The 16,822-nt window shown below is 44.4% G+C and overlaps 1 protein-coding gene across 2 annotated transcripts in view; it reads left to right on the forward strand.

Annotated features, from left to right (window-relative positions):
* The first annotated feature begins 4,275 nt into the window (after positions 1-4,275).
* Positions 4,276-16,822, forward strand: part of LOC124594910 (sodium-independent sulfate anion transporter-like) — a 292,649-nt gene continuing 280,102 nt past the window's right edge. The window contains exon 1 of one of the 2 annotated variants that reach the window (XM_047133390.1): positions 4,276-4,379. The gene's annotated coding sequence lies outside the window, so the exon portion shown is untranslated. The remainder of the gene's footprint in view (positions 4,380-16,822) is intronic. The other variant, XM_047133391.1, reaches the window with a different exon arrangement.

The following is a 16,822-nucleotide window of genomic DNA, read 5'->3' on the forward strand; positions in this document are numbered from 1 at the left end:
GTAGTTCTGTCAGAAACAGCAAAGAACTTGGAAGAGCAGTTGGACGGAATGGACAGTGTCTTGGAAGGAGGGTATAAGATGAATATCAACAAAAGCGAAACAAAGATAATGGAATATAGTCGAATTAAGTCAGGTGGTGCTGAGAGAACTACACTCCAGGAAATGGAAAAAAGAACACATTGACACCGGTGTGTCAGACCCACCATACTTGCTCCGGACACTGCGAGAGGGCTGTACAAGCAATGATCACACGCACGGCACAGCGGACACACCAGGAACCGCGGTGTTGGCCGTCGAATGGCGCTAGCTGCGCAGCATTTGTGCACCGCCGCCGTCAGTGTCAGCCAGTTTGCCGTGGCATACGGAGCTCCATCGCAGTCTTTAACACTGGTAGCATGCCGCGACAGCGTGGACGTGAACCGTATGTGCAGTTGACGGACTTTGAGCGAGGGCGTATAGTGGGCATGCGGGAGGCCGGGTGGACGTACCGCCGAATTGCTCAACACGTGGGGCGTGAGGTCTCCACAGTACATCGATGTTGTCGCCAGTGGTCGGCGGAAGGTGCACGTGCCCGTCGACCTGGGACCGGACCGCAGCGACGCACGGATGCACGCCAAGACCGTAGGATTCAACGCAGTGCCGTAGGGGACCGCACCGCCACTTCCCAGCAAATTAGGGACACTGTTGCTCCTGGGGTATCGGCGAGGACCATTCGCAACCGTCTCCATGAAGCTGGGCTACGGTCCCGCACACCGTTAGGCCGTCTTCCGCTCACGCCCCAACATCGTGCAGCCCGCCTCCAGTGGTGTCGCGACAGGCGTGAATGGAGGGACGAATGGAGACGTGTCGTCTTCAGCGATGAGAGTCGCTTCTGCCTTGGTGCCAATGATGGTCGTATGCGTGTTTGGCACCGTGCAGGTGAGCGCCACAATCAGGACTGCATACGACCGAGGCACACAGGGCCAACACCCGGCATCATGGTGTGGGGAGCGATCTCCTACACTGGCCGTACACCACTGGTGATCGTCGAGGGGACACTGAATAGTGCACGGTACATCCAAACCGTCAACGAAGCCATCGTTGTACCATTCCTAGACCGGCAAGGGAACTTGCTGTTCCAACAGGACAATGCACGTCCGCATGTATCCCGTGCCACCCAACGTGCTCTAGAAGGTGTAAGTCAACTACCCTGGCCAGCAAGATCTCCGGATCTATCCCCCATTGAGCATGTTTGGGACTGGATGAAGCGTCGTCTCACGCGGTCTGCACGTCCAGCACGAACGCTGGTCCAACTGAGGCGCCAGGTGGAAATGGCATGGCAAGCCGTTCCACAGGACTACATCCAGCATCTCTACGATCGTCTCCATGGGAGAATAGCAGCCTGCATTGCTGCGAAAGGTGGATATACGCTGTACTAGTGCCGACATTGTGCATGCCCTGTTGCCTGTGTCTATGTGCCTGTGGTTCTGTCAGTGTGATCATGTGATGTATCTGACCCCAGGAATGTGTCAATAAAGTTTCCCCTTCCTGGGACAATGAATTCACGGTGTTCTTATTTCAATTTCCAGGAGTGTAGATTAGAAAATGAGACATTTAAAGTAGTAGATGAGTTTTGCTATTGGAGCAGCAAAATAACTGATGATGGACAAAGTAGAGAGGATATAACACGCAGACTTGCGATTGCAAGGATAGCGTTTCTGAGGAAGAGAAATTTGTTACCATCGAGTGTAGATTTCAGTGTCAGGAAGTCTTTTCTGAAAGTATTTGTACTGAGTTTAGCCATGTCTGGAAGTGAAACATGGACGATAAACAGTTTGGACAAGAAGCGAACTGAAGCTTTCAAAATGTGGAGCTACACAAGAATGCGGAAGATTAGATGGGTAGATCACATAACTAATGAGGAGGTACTTAATAAAAGAGAAGAGAAATTTGTGGCACAATTTGACTAGAAGAAGGGATCGTTGGAAAGGACACGCTCTGAGCCATCAAGGAATTACCAGTTTAGTACTGGACGGAAGCGTGAAGGGTACACCTCGTAGAGGGAGACCAAGAGATGAATACACTAAGCAGATTCAGAAGGATGTAGGTTGCAGTAATTATTCGGAGACGAAGAGGCTTGCACAGGATAGAGTAGCTTGAAGAGCTCCATCAGTCCAGTCTAAAGACTGAAGACCAGAACAATATATATATGTATATATATATATATTACAAGCCGGAATCTTGTGCATTCTCGATAATCTTCCTCATCTCTCAGTATTGTTAGCTCTTGCAGTCTCCTTAAATTTCCTTTCCCCGGAACTCGCTACATTAGAAGAGATCTACTCTGAACGCCTGTAAATTCGTTTCATATCTTCCACTATCATTATTGTTACTAGTATTATTATTATTAGTGGCAGCAGAAGTAGTAGTAGTAGTAGTAGTAGTAGTAGAAGCAGCAGCAGCAGTAGTAGTAGTAATAGTAGTAGAAGTAGTGCCAGTATTAACTTCATTAGTTGATAGTCAGTATTATATACTCATACTGTCACTATAGACACGCAAATCATTTTACACCATTTGTCACATTACAGTTGTTATTTCTTAGGTAACTATGAAGTAAAAAAGATACTTTATATTTGAGACCCTGGTCCATTGTAAGAGGGCACTAATCAAATCAGATTAAATAAATAAATAAATCAGATTAAATAAATAAAAGACGTATTTATAAGACTTCCTGATGTTCAGAAAGTTTAACTGGAATTATGTATCTTGACGAAATTCTTAGCTGATGAGTTACATCTGAAGATAGCAGACAAGTGCCGAAACCTGTAATGAGAACATTGTAATTTGTAAGCTATATTGGACATAATAAATTGTTATAAGAGAATCAGTTTTTAGCATTCGATTTACAAGTATATCATCTGACAAAAAGCAGAAGCTGGAACTGGTTAAAAAAGCGGCAGAAAAAGACTACCGCCTTTCCAAAGGTATCATACCGGCATCAAGACGAAACAAACGTAGATGGGCACAGTCCAACAGGTGTTTAATTAAGCCCTGACTCTCCGCAACACAATTCATTTTCTCAAACATTGCACCACCTTGCTCCCAGTAGTATCTGAATACTATTAGGACCTCTTTGTCTATGGTACTTGTTATCGCTTAATTTCAGCTACTGTGTCTTACGCCAAGCGTAATTTTTACGTAGTTCATTCTGGATTCCCTTGGTGCTACTGAGCGATATTAATGTCCAGTAAATAAAAACTTTTAATAAAGAATTTGAAATGCGCTGTATACTGGGAACCATAGCGTTTCCTCAAAGATATCGATATAAGCCTAACCCGACTATGTGATGCAGTAAAAACGCTGTATTCTGTAGCGGATTGAAAGTTGAAATACAAATTTGTGCCACACCCCCGCCGTAACTTGGACGTGACGAACGCTCTTCGTAGTGGTTAGACTCTGGACTCGCATTCGGGAGGACGACGGTTCAATCCCGCGTCCGGCCATCCTGATTTAGGTTTTCCGTGATATCCCTAAATCGCTCCAGGCAAATGCCGGGATGGTTCCTCTGAAAGGGCACGGCCGACTTCCTTCCCCGTCCTTCCCTAATCCGATGAGACCGATGACCACGCTGTCTGGTCTCCTTCCCCAAACCAACCAACCAACCAACCAACCAACCAACGAACGCTCTTATTAGGTGACCCACCTGTATAAGTATCAAGCTTTGAGGCAGTCAGTACACCATTCTCGTTTTTCCAATACTCCACAGAATCTCTCATGAATGTCTACTGTAGTAGATTTTTTGACAATGATTGTAGAGTGGAGAATGTGTTAGCTACAGCACAAGTGTTGTTTCCAGAATTCACTTTGTGGAAGACTCATTCCTGGTGTGACACACAGGTGTAATGTATAAGAATTTTTCTGTGCGGTACGAAGTCGAACATCTTTTGAAAATCTAGCAAGACAGGATCTACCTCTTCGCATCCGTCCATTATTTGGGAGATACTGGCAATGCCTACGAAGAAGTGCTTTCTATAAGTTGCTCTTCTAAGAACCATGAGGATGCTTTTTGAGAATAGGTTTTGTTTGGAGGAGCCTGTGATTCGTACCAGTTGCTTTTTTTTAAATATTTGGATGCTAATTAACGCATTCTTCGTGCGTTATCGCTTCCAGGAAGCTCGCATTTCGGAAGAAAAATTCGCTGGGAGGGGGATTCCCAGGCAGTGCCGGCGGAGCGCTGGCAGGCGGCAGCGGAGTTGGCAGCCCTGCGGGGCGACGTGCAGAGCTGCGCACCGCCAGTGCCCCGCCAGCCGTCGAACGGACCGGCAGCTTCCAGTGGCTCAGCAGCCTCGCCGTCGTCGAACACGAGGCTATCCGCACCCGGGGCGCGAGCCAGCCAACAGGTGGGTGCACCAGCTACTGTCGCACGGCGTTGCCGCTACACGCGAAAGGCAGAAAAGCATTCTCCCACGACTACTGGAGTCATCTTCGTAATTCCGGCGGTTTCCTGCAGACTTCGTTGCTTTTCCCATATTGCTGTTACTCTTTCAGCTGCGCCCTGCACGGTGAGTTCCGTTTTAATTGAAGGGTCTGCGAGAACAACTTGGGAGTCATACTTGAACTATAAAACTCATGTGATGAAAACTTTTTACGTTGGCTTTGAAATCGGCTTTACAGTTTCGCTGTTTCACATATAGTTAATTCTTTCACCTCTGGCAACGTTTGTTAATGTGAAAAATGCCGAGTAGCACCGTGGTTAGCAATCTACGTTAAACTGTAGGCCCACCTATAATTGATTAGGTGAGTCAGTTCAGAGGTATACAACCTCTAATAGGACCATGCCCAGTAAAGAGTTGTGGCGTTCAAACCAATCTTAGAGTTAATGAGAACTTTACTTAAGGAACCGCTTCATGAGGACTGCGGCATACAAATAAAATGGCTCTTTGCGTCAATCATTTATTTATCATATCTTAGGCGTTTCGATGGTTCACACGCTCATCTTCAGGTGCAAGTCTAAGTGTTCACATTCTTGGTATTAGAGCGCACCACAGATTTCTTTCCAAAGCAGAGAATCAAGTGAAAACAGGGTTAGCTTTCGTCTCTTGAGGTAAACCAAGTAGAGGCTGCATACGGCTACTAGTCGTGTGTGCTCTTCACTGCACTTGACGTGTTGCAGTCTTTCTTTGCTATACAGTACCGACAAAAAGTAGCATTATGAAGCCTCAGTTTGGTGCCACCTTACCTCATAATACGAAACACAACCAGTTTTTTCGCGTGATCTGCTGCTTTTGAAAGACGTCTGTGCCCCACACTAACAGCAAGAATGTAACTACACCTGAAGATGATGATGTAAACCACCGAAACACGTAGCGATATAAGTGACTTTCTCGAGTAATTGCTTCATTGTGTTCACCACTATACAGATTAACTTTAAACTGTCAGTCTCAAAGTGAGTACCAATTATTTTGTGCGCCTTTAGTTTCACAAATGTGAAGGCGAAGCAAAGAGATAAAAACAAATGATTTAAACAATTAAACGAAGCAGTTATTTTCGGTTTCATTTTGTTGGAGTAAAGCTATTACCGCTACACTGCGATAAAGAGTTCTCGGTTGATTTGCCACGTCCAGTTCGTATAAAACACCAAGCTTTCAACAACAACCTCTGTTGTCATTGTCAGAGGCTAAGTGAGACGTAACCCCTGAAAACAACCATAGAGGCTATTGGTGAGAGCTTGTAATCTTAAATGAATCTTAGGCGGCAAGCCAACAGAGCACTTTTCACCCGAGGACACTGTCACGAAACACACCGTAGCCGTACCGTATCAGCCGTTCTGTCTGTGTGGCTAATCTTCTCAACACTCTTGGATTGTGGTAATTAATTTTCAGAGATGGCGTGTAGTCAGTCTGGCCTGAAATGTACTGTCGTCCCGAAATTAATTTTACAGTATACATGGGTTTTTATAGAAAATCAAAAGTTTTTAATCTGTCCACCTTTTGACTCATCGTAAAAAAATCTCCTTTCTCCTTTTCTGTCATTTGTTTCAACACTTTCATGAAATATCATCGTGGAAATAATTTTATTCTTCAAAATAAAATGTAATCCTTGTCGGTTTCGGCGTCTTATTTCTTCAGTACGTAATTATTGTTTCACATACAGTCCTGGACTACGACAGAATATCTTTTTTTCTTTTATTTGTCCGATTTTCGCATTAGTAGGGGATGTCAAACCCGATGATGATCCTTGGATCGAAACTGATTGCACAATAAAGAAATTTTACCAGCAGCTGTTGGCGGTAAATAATGACGTTCTTAAAATAAAATGATAACTATCTTCTATTATTTTATATTTAGCAGCAAATTTTATAGCTCTTCGTGTTTCCCAGTTACGGAGGTAGATATCAACAAAATTCGTCTGTGATCTTATTCTAGCAGTTAACTGTTCTCAGTTTTTATTTCCTTCCACGGTCTTTGAATCACATAGGTAAATTATTTCTCAGCGACAATATGTCACCTAAGAAACACGAAAACATCAACAATGATCGATATTTTTACTCCAACTGCTTCGCTCCGAATTTAGTAAGCGTTCGGTTGTTATTATGGAGAAAGCAGCGATCAGTCAAAACGGGGAACACATGCAGATCTCATTCCCAGCTCAGTTGAGTACAATGAGTGATTCCACAGCAGTGTACCCAATAATACAAACGAGTTTCTGGCATAAATGTAACATTAAAAAGTGATATGCAAATAGGACGACCAGTTTGGTACGCAGAATAATGCAGATGATCCCTTTCGTCAATACTGAAACGCATATCATGACGTGATTCTCTTACTAGATGGAATATATTAAGATTATTATCTGTAAATTTCAAACCACCTATGATACGCAGCAAGCCAGGCACAAATTCTTAGCGAAAAAGCCTCGTTCTGTGTTCAAGTAACTTAACAACAACAAAGTGCGCGGAAATCTTCTGTAACCTTCGCCTTGGTACATGACTTCATGTTCAAGGTCAACCGGTAGCAATGTTAAACTTCCGAGCCAGTGCGGTTCATTTGCATGTGTTGCAGATGGTGCAGTTTCTCAAAACTGGCACATCATTAAAGTACCGCATCACTAGTATAAAAAAGAATTTCTGCTATTAAATATGTGTAAATAGTATTATGGAAGGTGTCGTGCTCCTGGGCTTGGGAATATGCAGCCAGTCTCCAGTCGAGATTGCTTACAAGGTATATACACTGCCTGATGAAAGAAGTGAAGCACCCAGAAGACATGATCAGATGTTCTTGTAGCTTCGTATACGTAAACACCATTAGCGTGTAGATAAATGATTAGAGCTGCAGTTCCCTGTGACAGGTAGAACCGCGACCAGAGTGCATAGGAGTTGATCGTGTTTAGTTTTGTACGTGGCCTGGTAGGATATATAAGGGATGTGCATTGTCTCAGATGTTGAGTGACCACTGCAGGGCACGGAGATCCCGCGTACTCTTATGAGCAGCTAACAGAGCTTGAGTAGAGCCTAATTGTGGCTCTCTATTTGGCTGGATGGTCGGATCGTGCATTGTCTAGATTTGTAGGGCATTCGGATGTGTCAGTGGCCCGATTTTGTACTGAATGGGAACGTGAGGGTAGGAATACTCGTCAAAGTTCCGGCCGACTGCAACGGATGATCGCCGTATTGTGCACCAAGCACACAGTAACCCATTCACATCTGCTCTTGCGATGAGAGAACAAGAAATGGAGTCCGTGCAACATTCTATGTCAAACCGCACCATTGATCGGAGACTAGCAGCAGTCGGGTTAAGAAATCAGCGTCCCACGCACAGGCTGCCGTTAACAAAACAACACAGGCGGCTGCTTTTGTAGTGGCGCCGCCATCAGAAACGATGGACTGCTGACGAATGGCTATGCATTATGTACAACGATGACTCGTGGCTGTACACAACCCCAAGTTCCCAATCTTGCGATGTTTTGGAGGCACAGTGGTGTCACTCCTGGCGTCCTGTTATGGAGAGCCATCGGATATGGCTGCTAGTGATTGAGGAAATCTGACGGTCCAACAGTGAGTCACGCATCTCCTGCGTTCTCATGTATTATCTCTGTTGATACTGTAGCGTGATGCCATTTTTTAGTAGGACAATGCTGGTCCGCGTTTGGCACTTGTCTGTGTGAACTGTCTGCGTGATCTTGAGGCACTCCTGGGGCGAACGAGATTCCCAGATCTGTTCCCTATAGGACTTGGGCGGGACCAACTCAGACATCAAGTTCGTCCCAGCGTCAGTATCCAGTTTATCAAGAACCAGTTGTAACAGTTGTGGGCCAGGAGAGGATACGACGTGCTTCTTGACAATCTTCCAACCGAATCACTGCAAGCACCCACACAAAAGGGGCTGCAACGTCGTACTGAACAGTGGGATCTTACTGCTAAGGGCTTTGTAAAATTGACACGATTTCGTAATCATCGAAGGAACATCAGACACCCTCCCAACCCGCAAAGTTTCATTTGGCTTCCCCCAATCCTCTTGGGTGCTTCACTTTTTTTTGTTAGGCAGTGTGGGAGCTACACCAAACAGGACCAACAGTTGATACTGGACGTGTATTAAGATTACCAGCAGGGATGCTCACAGGTTAGTTTGATCCACGAGTGTGACGGTAATCCTGAAAAGAATTTGAACTGGCAGACGCTTGAAAGTACACGCCAACTGTCCTGCAAACGTCTATCTACAATTTTTCAAGAATCAGTTTAGGTATATACTGCCCCCCCCCCTCTCACCTTCGCACACACACTTTGTAAGTAGGCTGTTTAGGTTTTTATGTTGGTAACGTCACGTAGCGCTCTGTATGAAAATCAATGACTGTGCTGTGTGCAGTCTGTGGCTGGTTTGCATTGTTGGAATATTCTAGTGTTGGGCAGTTGGATGTGTACAGCGCGTAGCGTTGCGCAGTTGGAGGTGAGCCGCCAGCAGTGGTGGATGTGGGGAGAGAAATGGTAGAATTTTGAGAGCGGACGATCTGGACGTGTGTACGTCAGAAAGAGTAAATTTGTAATATTGGATATCATGAACTGATATATGTATATATATGATGACTTTGCAACATTATTAAGGTAAATACATTGTTTGATCTCTATCAAAATCTTTCATTTGCTGACTATGCCTATCAGTAGTTAGTGTCTTCAGTAGTTAGAATCTTTTATTTAGCTGACAGTAGTGGCGCTCGCTGTATTGCAGTAGTTCGAGTAACGAAGATTTTTGTGAGATAAGTGATTCATGACAGTTATAGGTTATTGTTAGTCAGGGCCATTCTGTTGTATGAATTTTTGAAAGTCAGATTGCGTTGCGCTAAAAATATTGTGTGTCAGTTTAGTGTTGATCAGAATAGGTAAAGAGCGAAATGTCTGAGTACGTTTAGTTCTGCTCAGCTGTTTGAAAATCAAATAACGTAAGGGGTTTATCAGCACAGTAATTCATAAATTTCTCTAAGGGGACGTTTCAGCTTTTTTTTACCGCAAGGACCGCAAACGCACGATTAAATCACATCGTGAACAGAGCCATTTAGGCAGTCTTTCTCCTGCGCTCGATGTGCGACTGGGGTGGTATGGAACAGTAGCATGTGACGCACTTCACAGTGGTTCGCATTGGATATAAATGTAGAAAAAGATCTGTTAAGCGACTTATTAGTGCTATAGGCTTGGAGTTTCCAAATCGTAAACCTCCGCTGGATGTGTATTGGGTTTCTGCGGGATATCGAGTAGGCGTCATTTCAAATAGTACAAACACATGATCAGAAACCAGCAAAAACAAACATATACACGGTCCAGAAACACTGATGTGCCCACTTGTCAAAAGCTTGAATAACCACCTCTTGCAGGGCGGACATGCAGGAAGACAGTCAATGGCCGGCCAGGGTGGCCGAGCGGCTCTAGGCGCTTCAGTCTGGAACTGAGCGACCGCTACGGCCGCAGGTTCGAATCCTGCCTCGGGCATGGATGTGTGTGATGTCCTTAGGTTAGTTAGGTTTAAGTAGTTCTAAGTTCTAGGGGACTGATGACCTTAGAAGTTAAGTCCCATAGTGCTCAGAGCCATTTGAACCATTTTTTTGACAGCGAGTGAGGTTCTGCAAGATACCAACAGGGAAGTGGAACTACGCCGAGTCCATTGCCGTAGCCAGGCTGTGGTAGGTTTCTCGGCTGAGGATCAATGGCGCGAACAGCTCGATGGAGGTGGTCCCGCTGATTGCGTCTAAATCCGAGGAGTTTGGTGGCCAGGAGAGTACGGTAAACTCAACCTGGTGATCTCTGAACCACGGACGTACTCTACGAGCTGTGTGACACGCTGCATTGTCCTGCTGGTAGATATTATCGTGCCGGCCATTGTGGCCACGCCGTTAAAGGCGCTTCAGTCTGGAACCGCGCGACCGCTACGGTCGCAGGTTCGAATCCTGCCTCGGGCATGGATGTGTGTGCTGTCCTTAGGTTAGTTGGGTTTAAGTAGTTCTAAGTTCTAGGGGACTCATGGCCTCAGATGTTAAGTCCCATAGTGCTCAGAGCCATTTGAACCATTTTTTTTTATATTATCGTGCAGAGGAAGAAACAAAATGCATGTAGGGATGGACATGATCCCCAAGGATAGATACGTACCTGAGTTGACCCACTGTGCCTTCTGGAGTGACGAGATCACCAAGGGAACCCCACGAAAAATTACCCAGACCAGAACGCTCCCTCCTCCTGCCTGGTCCCTTACGACGATTGTTGCAGAGCCAACGACCATCTGTCCGATGCAGAATAAAACATGATCCATTTGAAAAGGCCACCTGTCGCCACACAGTGGACATGCGGTTGCGGTATTTGCATCGAAATTCCAGCCTTCGTTACCGATGAACAGCAGTCAGCATGGGTGCACGAAACAGGCGCCTGCTGTGGAGCCCATAAGCAGCAACATTCGCTGAAAGGTCGTTGAGGAGATTCTATTGGTAGCCTCTTGTCTCATCTGGGTGGTCAGCTGCTCAACAGTTGCACTTCTATTTGCCCGTACACATCTACACAGCCATCGCTTACCGCTGTCACCTATGGCCCATGGTGTACCACAGTTGCCTCGGCGCGGGTTTTGGATAGCACCATTTTAGAATTCATTCTAGAAACATTCGCCAGGCTGTGGTTAAGCCATGTCTCCGCAATATCCTTTCCTCCAGGTGTGCTAGTTCTGCATGGTTCGCAGGAGAGCTTCTGTGAAGTTTGGAAGGTAGGAGACGAGGTATTGGTGGAATTAAAGCTGTGACCACGGGGCGTGATTCGTGCTTGGGTAGCTCAGTCGGTAGAACACTTTCCCGCGAATGGCAAAGGTCCCGAGTTCGAGTCTCGGTCCGGCACACAGTTTTAATCTGCCAGGAAGTTTCATAGCACCATTTTGTTTAGCACGGTATACTTGAAGAACGGCAGCACCCGAACGGTTTGCAACTTAGCCGTTTCGGAAATGCTCTCAGTTTTAGCCCGAATGCCAACAATCATGTCCTTCTGGACGTCAGATAAATCTCTCCGTTTCCACATTACGACAACGACTGAAGTCCTTTTCCACGTCCACCCGTGCCCCCTCCCCGTCACGCTTTATATACGCCTCAAGCTCCCAATGCTAGTGCTGCTACTTGCCGTCTGCGTATATTCATTGAACGATGACGTCTTAACGTAGTTGGTAGTCACATTATTTGACTGTACCGTGTAAAACAGTGTTAGTCCCTCGTGCCAGTGCCGTACTACAGGTCGGCCGCTGCGGCCGAGCGGTTCTAGGCGCTTCAGTCCGAAACCGCGCTGCTGCTACGGTCGCAGGTTCGAATCCTGCCTCGGCCATGGGTGTGTGTGATGTCCTTACGTTACTTAGGTTTAAGTAGTTATAAATCTAGCGTACTGATGGCCTCAGATGTTAAGTCCCATAGTGCTTAGAGCCATTTGAACCATCTTGTTCTCCCGAGATGAAAGACAGCAAATGTATCAGGACGACAGAGAATGATATGGAAGGATAATACCATGGGAGACATGCCGATACTGGGTCTGGGAGATGAAGATGCAGATGACAGGAAAGTGTGGAAGGCAGGAGTGAGTGAGGCCAAGGACCGGCTGCGGTTTGTGTGGTCAGTATAAGTAAGCAAGTAAGTAAGTAAGTTCATTTGGTTGTATCAACGTTATGTAGAAACCTGAAGCACTAAAACTATTACCTTTTATTTTCTCTATTTTTTACTATGCCAGTCTCGAAACATTTTGGACTGACGAGGTATATTTATTTTCCTATTTATTTCGAAAGTCTTATGTCAGTCCTCTTTTTCATCTTGTTGTACATTGTTCTGGTCAGCAACCTGGAAGCATGAACTGTCAACTCGACTGTGCTATAAATCTCACATTTATGTGCCCTTGATATCATCAGATCATGTGGATTGCATTCTCAAAGTTCGATGGCTTGTGTCTGGTCTCATAGATTCTATGTACTAGCTTGAATAATTGTTTGCCCCAATGTTTTTATAAATTCCGTAGAAATGTTATCTCCTTCCGCCTTCTATGACCACCGCAAGTCTTTGAAAGCCTTCTCGAAATTCATGCTAATGATGGATCGTCTTTGTCTTTCAGATCGAAAGTTATTTCATTTGCTACCATGCCAGCAGCCAGTCCCCCCCCCCCCCCCTTTGGAGTCCCTGGCTATACTGTTTCCAGCCATTCGTTCTCTTCTCTGCTTTTAACAGAGGAACTGCTTCTTTACCCTTAACACTGATATTTTTGCTAACTCTCCAAAAGTTATTTTGACCTGTCTTTATACCGAACCCTACAGAGGACCTTTTTCCTTTTAATTTCTTCAGACCTTTTCTACAGCCATTTCGCTTTAGCTTCATCGCAGTTCCTGTTGATTTAACGTCTGGATGACATACTGTTGTATTACTAAAAATTTGTATATTTCCTTCTGTCATGGATTAGTTAAAATATTTCTTCGGTTACCGAAAATTCCTTCGCTTTATCTTCTTTGTCTCTATATTTGTTTGTCCAATTCAGGTGACTTGCTTCTAGACGTGCCAATCCCTTCTCATGATAATTATCTACTGCGTCGTTCAGTATCGCAGTATCTACAGTTTCAGCACTTCGAATGGACATCATCAGTGCTCAGTGCCACAGTATCCCCCTTCCTCGTGATTTGCTATCTGTAAAAAGCTATTCTTGGGGTAAGACTCCCTAGCTTTCCTACTGATGGAGCGGTGGCGAGAAATGAGGATCGCGTGGAGCAATATCATCGAAATTTGGTGCACTAACCTGAATGACTGACCGTTGATGTGAGACACTTCTAGGTGTCGTAATGGTGAAGTTCGGAGAGCGGGGTAATCACATATGAAAGTAATAGAGAACGAGTGATGTTAGTGCCGAATTTTCGAATTAATAGTTTTCGTGCTCGAATGGCTGACTGATGGCACTATTGTTGACATTTCACTCATAGATGTAGGGATGGCTCTAGGGGTGGAAAGGTGAACGACAAGTAAAATTAAACAAAAACGATAAATATTAGTGCCGAATCCACAGTTTTCGGCGTCGGTGGTCTAATTGCTAACTATCTTGACCACTTTCAATACCAATTTTAGCCAAAAAGAACAATTTAGAACCTTCTGGAAAGTCTTGGAAGCATTTTCTCACTCCTTATTGTTGTGCAAAACCATTCTTGTTGCTATAAACAAAAATGTTCCCTTGTTAATTCCAAGCGTTGAGTTGAAGTGATGTTATTGTGAATTTGTAATAGTCTTCATCGTCTAATTTATATACTGTACGATACTTTTAAAAGATTTCAATGAAGTAACTCTGATATTACATTACAGAAACATTTGATTCCACTCCATATCAAATAAAAGACTGAGATAGCCGTATTGTCCAGTTATTTCTATCTACTCCCAGTGCTATAAGACGCTGACAGCCTGCCTACGGGAATACACGCCTAGAGATGAAATTAAAATTCAGAAAAAACTGTACGTCGAAGGTTACGTGTAGCTAATTTATTGGCAGTAAACGTTATGTTAAAGTAAACTTTGTTCTGACGCAGTACAACGAAGTCATGTGTATATGGAAGATGAAGGTCGTAGAGGACTGAACGCGCCGTAAACCCGACTACGTGTTGCGGAGTTTGACGTCACCACAGAATGACAGACGCGTCGTCCGCATGGCCGTGACAAGCCCGACTCTCATCTCGTCTCTTGGCTTAGCTGTAGAGAACTGTTGTTTGTGCACCTCTGTGTATCTTTAGTGTCCGCCAGCAACAGCTGACGGGATCTCAGATCCATTGAATTTCCTGTACTGTTACATCTGAAGCTATGAAAAAGAATCACGTGTCTTGCTGGATAGCTGAGTCGATAAGAGCGTTAACCTCGAAAGACAAGGTACCGAGTTCTAGCGCCAGTCCGTACCAGGAAGTCGTGAAATAGCGTGCTAAGTCTCGTTGTAGAGTGAAAGATTCATCACGAAAAGGAGAACTTCCATTGTGTTATCCCCTCTTCACTCTACTTCCAGGCACGCGCTTATCACTGTATTCATTCTGCAGCCAGCAATGAATGTCTACCACGAAACGCCCTTTCATTAAATCGGTCACCGAGATCCACGTTTTTCGCAATGCTTTTTGTCCACCTGTTTTTAACTAAAAATTCATTATCAGATCATCACTCTACCAACATACGGAGTAAGCAGATTAAGCTACAGCTACACGGGAGCTGTGAAGAAAGGTTGTTATTTTTCGTACTACTTTTGTATCTTACCATTAGGCTCCTTCTCACAACGCTGCGATCCTGCTTTCTTCGTTACAACTTTCATAAAATGAAACCGGCCTCAGTTTGGTGTAAAACAGTAGCACGCTCCTCCACATTGTAGAATCCTACAAACCAAGCATCACCAGCATGTTATAATGACGATGCAAAATGATGCCAAGCTATGAGATTATGAGATTTTTGATTATCTACTACTAGTACGTTGGCTATTCTCACTGCAGTGACCACTTTTGTAACTATATTGACGTATCATACTCCGCATCAAAAAAATGGCTCTGAGCACTATGCGACTTGACTTCTGAGGTCATCAGTCGCCTAGAACTTAGAACTAATTAAACCTAACAACCTAAGGACATCACACACATCCATTCCCGAGTCAGGATTCGAACCTGCGACCGCAGCGGTCGCTCGGTTGCAGACTGTAGCGCCTAGAACCGCACGGCCACTCATACCGGCTACTGCGCATCGACCAACGATATAAAGTCTTTACCACTTTTACCTACACGACCCTAGACGACCACAAGTTGCGCCATATCCATTCTATCCACAGCGCAATGTACAGTACAACGCAACCTTGCAACTTTCACTAACAGAGAGTGTTGTGACTACCAATCTGCCAATGAAAAAGGCTCGTTTGTAACAAGGTCTTAGGCATGTAACATGGCGCTAAACAAATGTATATTTCAGCGCGGTAGTAGCCCGTACGTTCGGATAGTAAAGAGGCTGTAAAAGTACTTTGCATACAAAGGTACTAATTTCATATTAAAAAAAAAAATATCCGTTTACGCGGTTTAAACGATGAACAACTATGTTTGGTTACCGGTGTGGGAACATACGACCGTTTTTGTGATAAGACACCATGGAATGCGGAGAATTTCGTAGTATGTTAAATGTTGTTGCATGTTACATCACCTCGACGGACCAAGAGTATGCTATTACTCGATATATTCCCAGCACCCGGCGCTTCTTTCGCCGATATTTACATATCATTATCGAAGGAGGAAGTCCAGTGGAACCACACTGAAGTCATATTCGAGAAGAAATGGATTTTAATACTGGTTGTAGCATTCCTGTCGGTGTGCTCCTGAGTATCACAAAGCAACTTCTAGAATCGTTTCTTCAGCAGCGTCAGGTTCAATTCTCTCTCCGACCTTAAACTGGACGACCTAGCCTTCTAATGACGCCACTTTCTACCGGGCATTAACTCATTACTAGAAGAAACAGATTTGGAGACGTCTTTTGGGAAATAGTGATCTCGTTTTAGTTTTGTGGTGTACATGCTTACACCTACTCATGTTCCACCTAAGTACATGTAGGGGTTCTAGTCAATACATCTCGTTAAATATTAGTAGAAATGTTTTTATTTAAAGCTGCTTATTCACACTTACATAATGAACAGCGGCCTTCCGAAAATTAGTTTCTTATGTATTTTTTAAAAAATAATGAATTAGCAATATCAATAATTTAATAAAATTCGCCTGGGTAATCAACATTGCTACCATAAGTACCCGAAAACTCTGTTTTAGTTTTCCCTACGCGTGTCTAGTCAAAGATCTCCACCCTCCTCCTTTCATTACTAACATCACTTGTTCTGCGCAGTCCTGTCTAGCTTTCCCAATCCATTTTCTGTCCTTCACCAATGACCCTGTCCAATTCTTGTTAGGTGCGCATACTACTTCAGCCTTCGTTCAGATTGACAGAGCGAAAAATAATCATAGTATGAAGTTTTGGCATTACTAGAACAGATAAAAGATGTCGGTTACCTATGCTTCAAAGAAAAATTCATCAGTCATCACTTGACACCTCTGAGCCCAGCAAATCAAAACAACCAATGGGCAAATATAAAATAATGTGAAATATAAGCTTCATCGAAATACTACTCGAACCCTAGCTTGGATACAAATAACTCAAGCTACATGAATAACTGGAGCGAAAGGAATAGAAAGGAAACGGGATAGGAAAAAGTAGGAAGAAAATATTGAGTTACAGCCGACCAGGGCATTGCGGCAATGCAACGATGAGAGTTGAAAATTTGTGTCGTACCGGAACTCGAACCTGGATGCGCCGCTTCTGCACC

Source organism: Schistocerca americana, chromosome 2 (genome assembly GCF_021461395.2).
Source record: "Schistocerca americana isolate TAMUIC-IGC-003095 chromosome 2, iqSchAmer2.1, whole genome shotgun sequence".
Classification (NCBI taxonomy): Eukaryota; Metazoa; Arthropoda; class Insecta; order Orthoptera; family Acrididae; genus Schistocerca; species Schistocerca americana.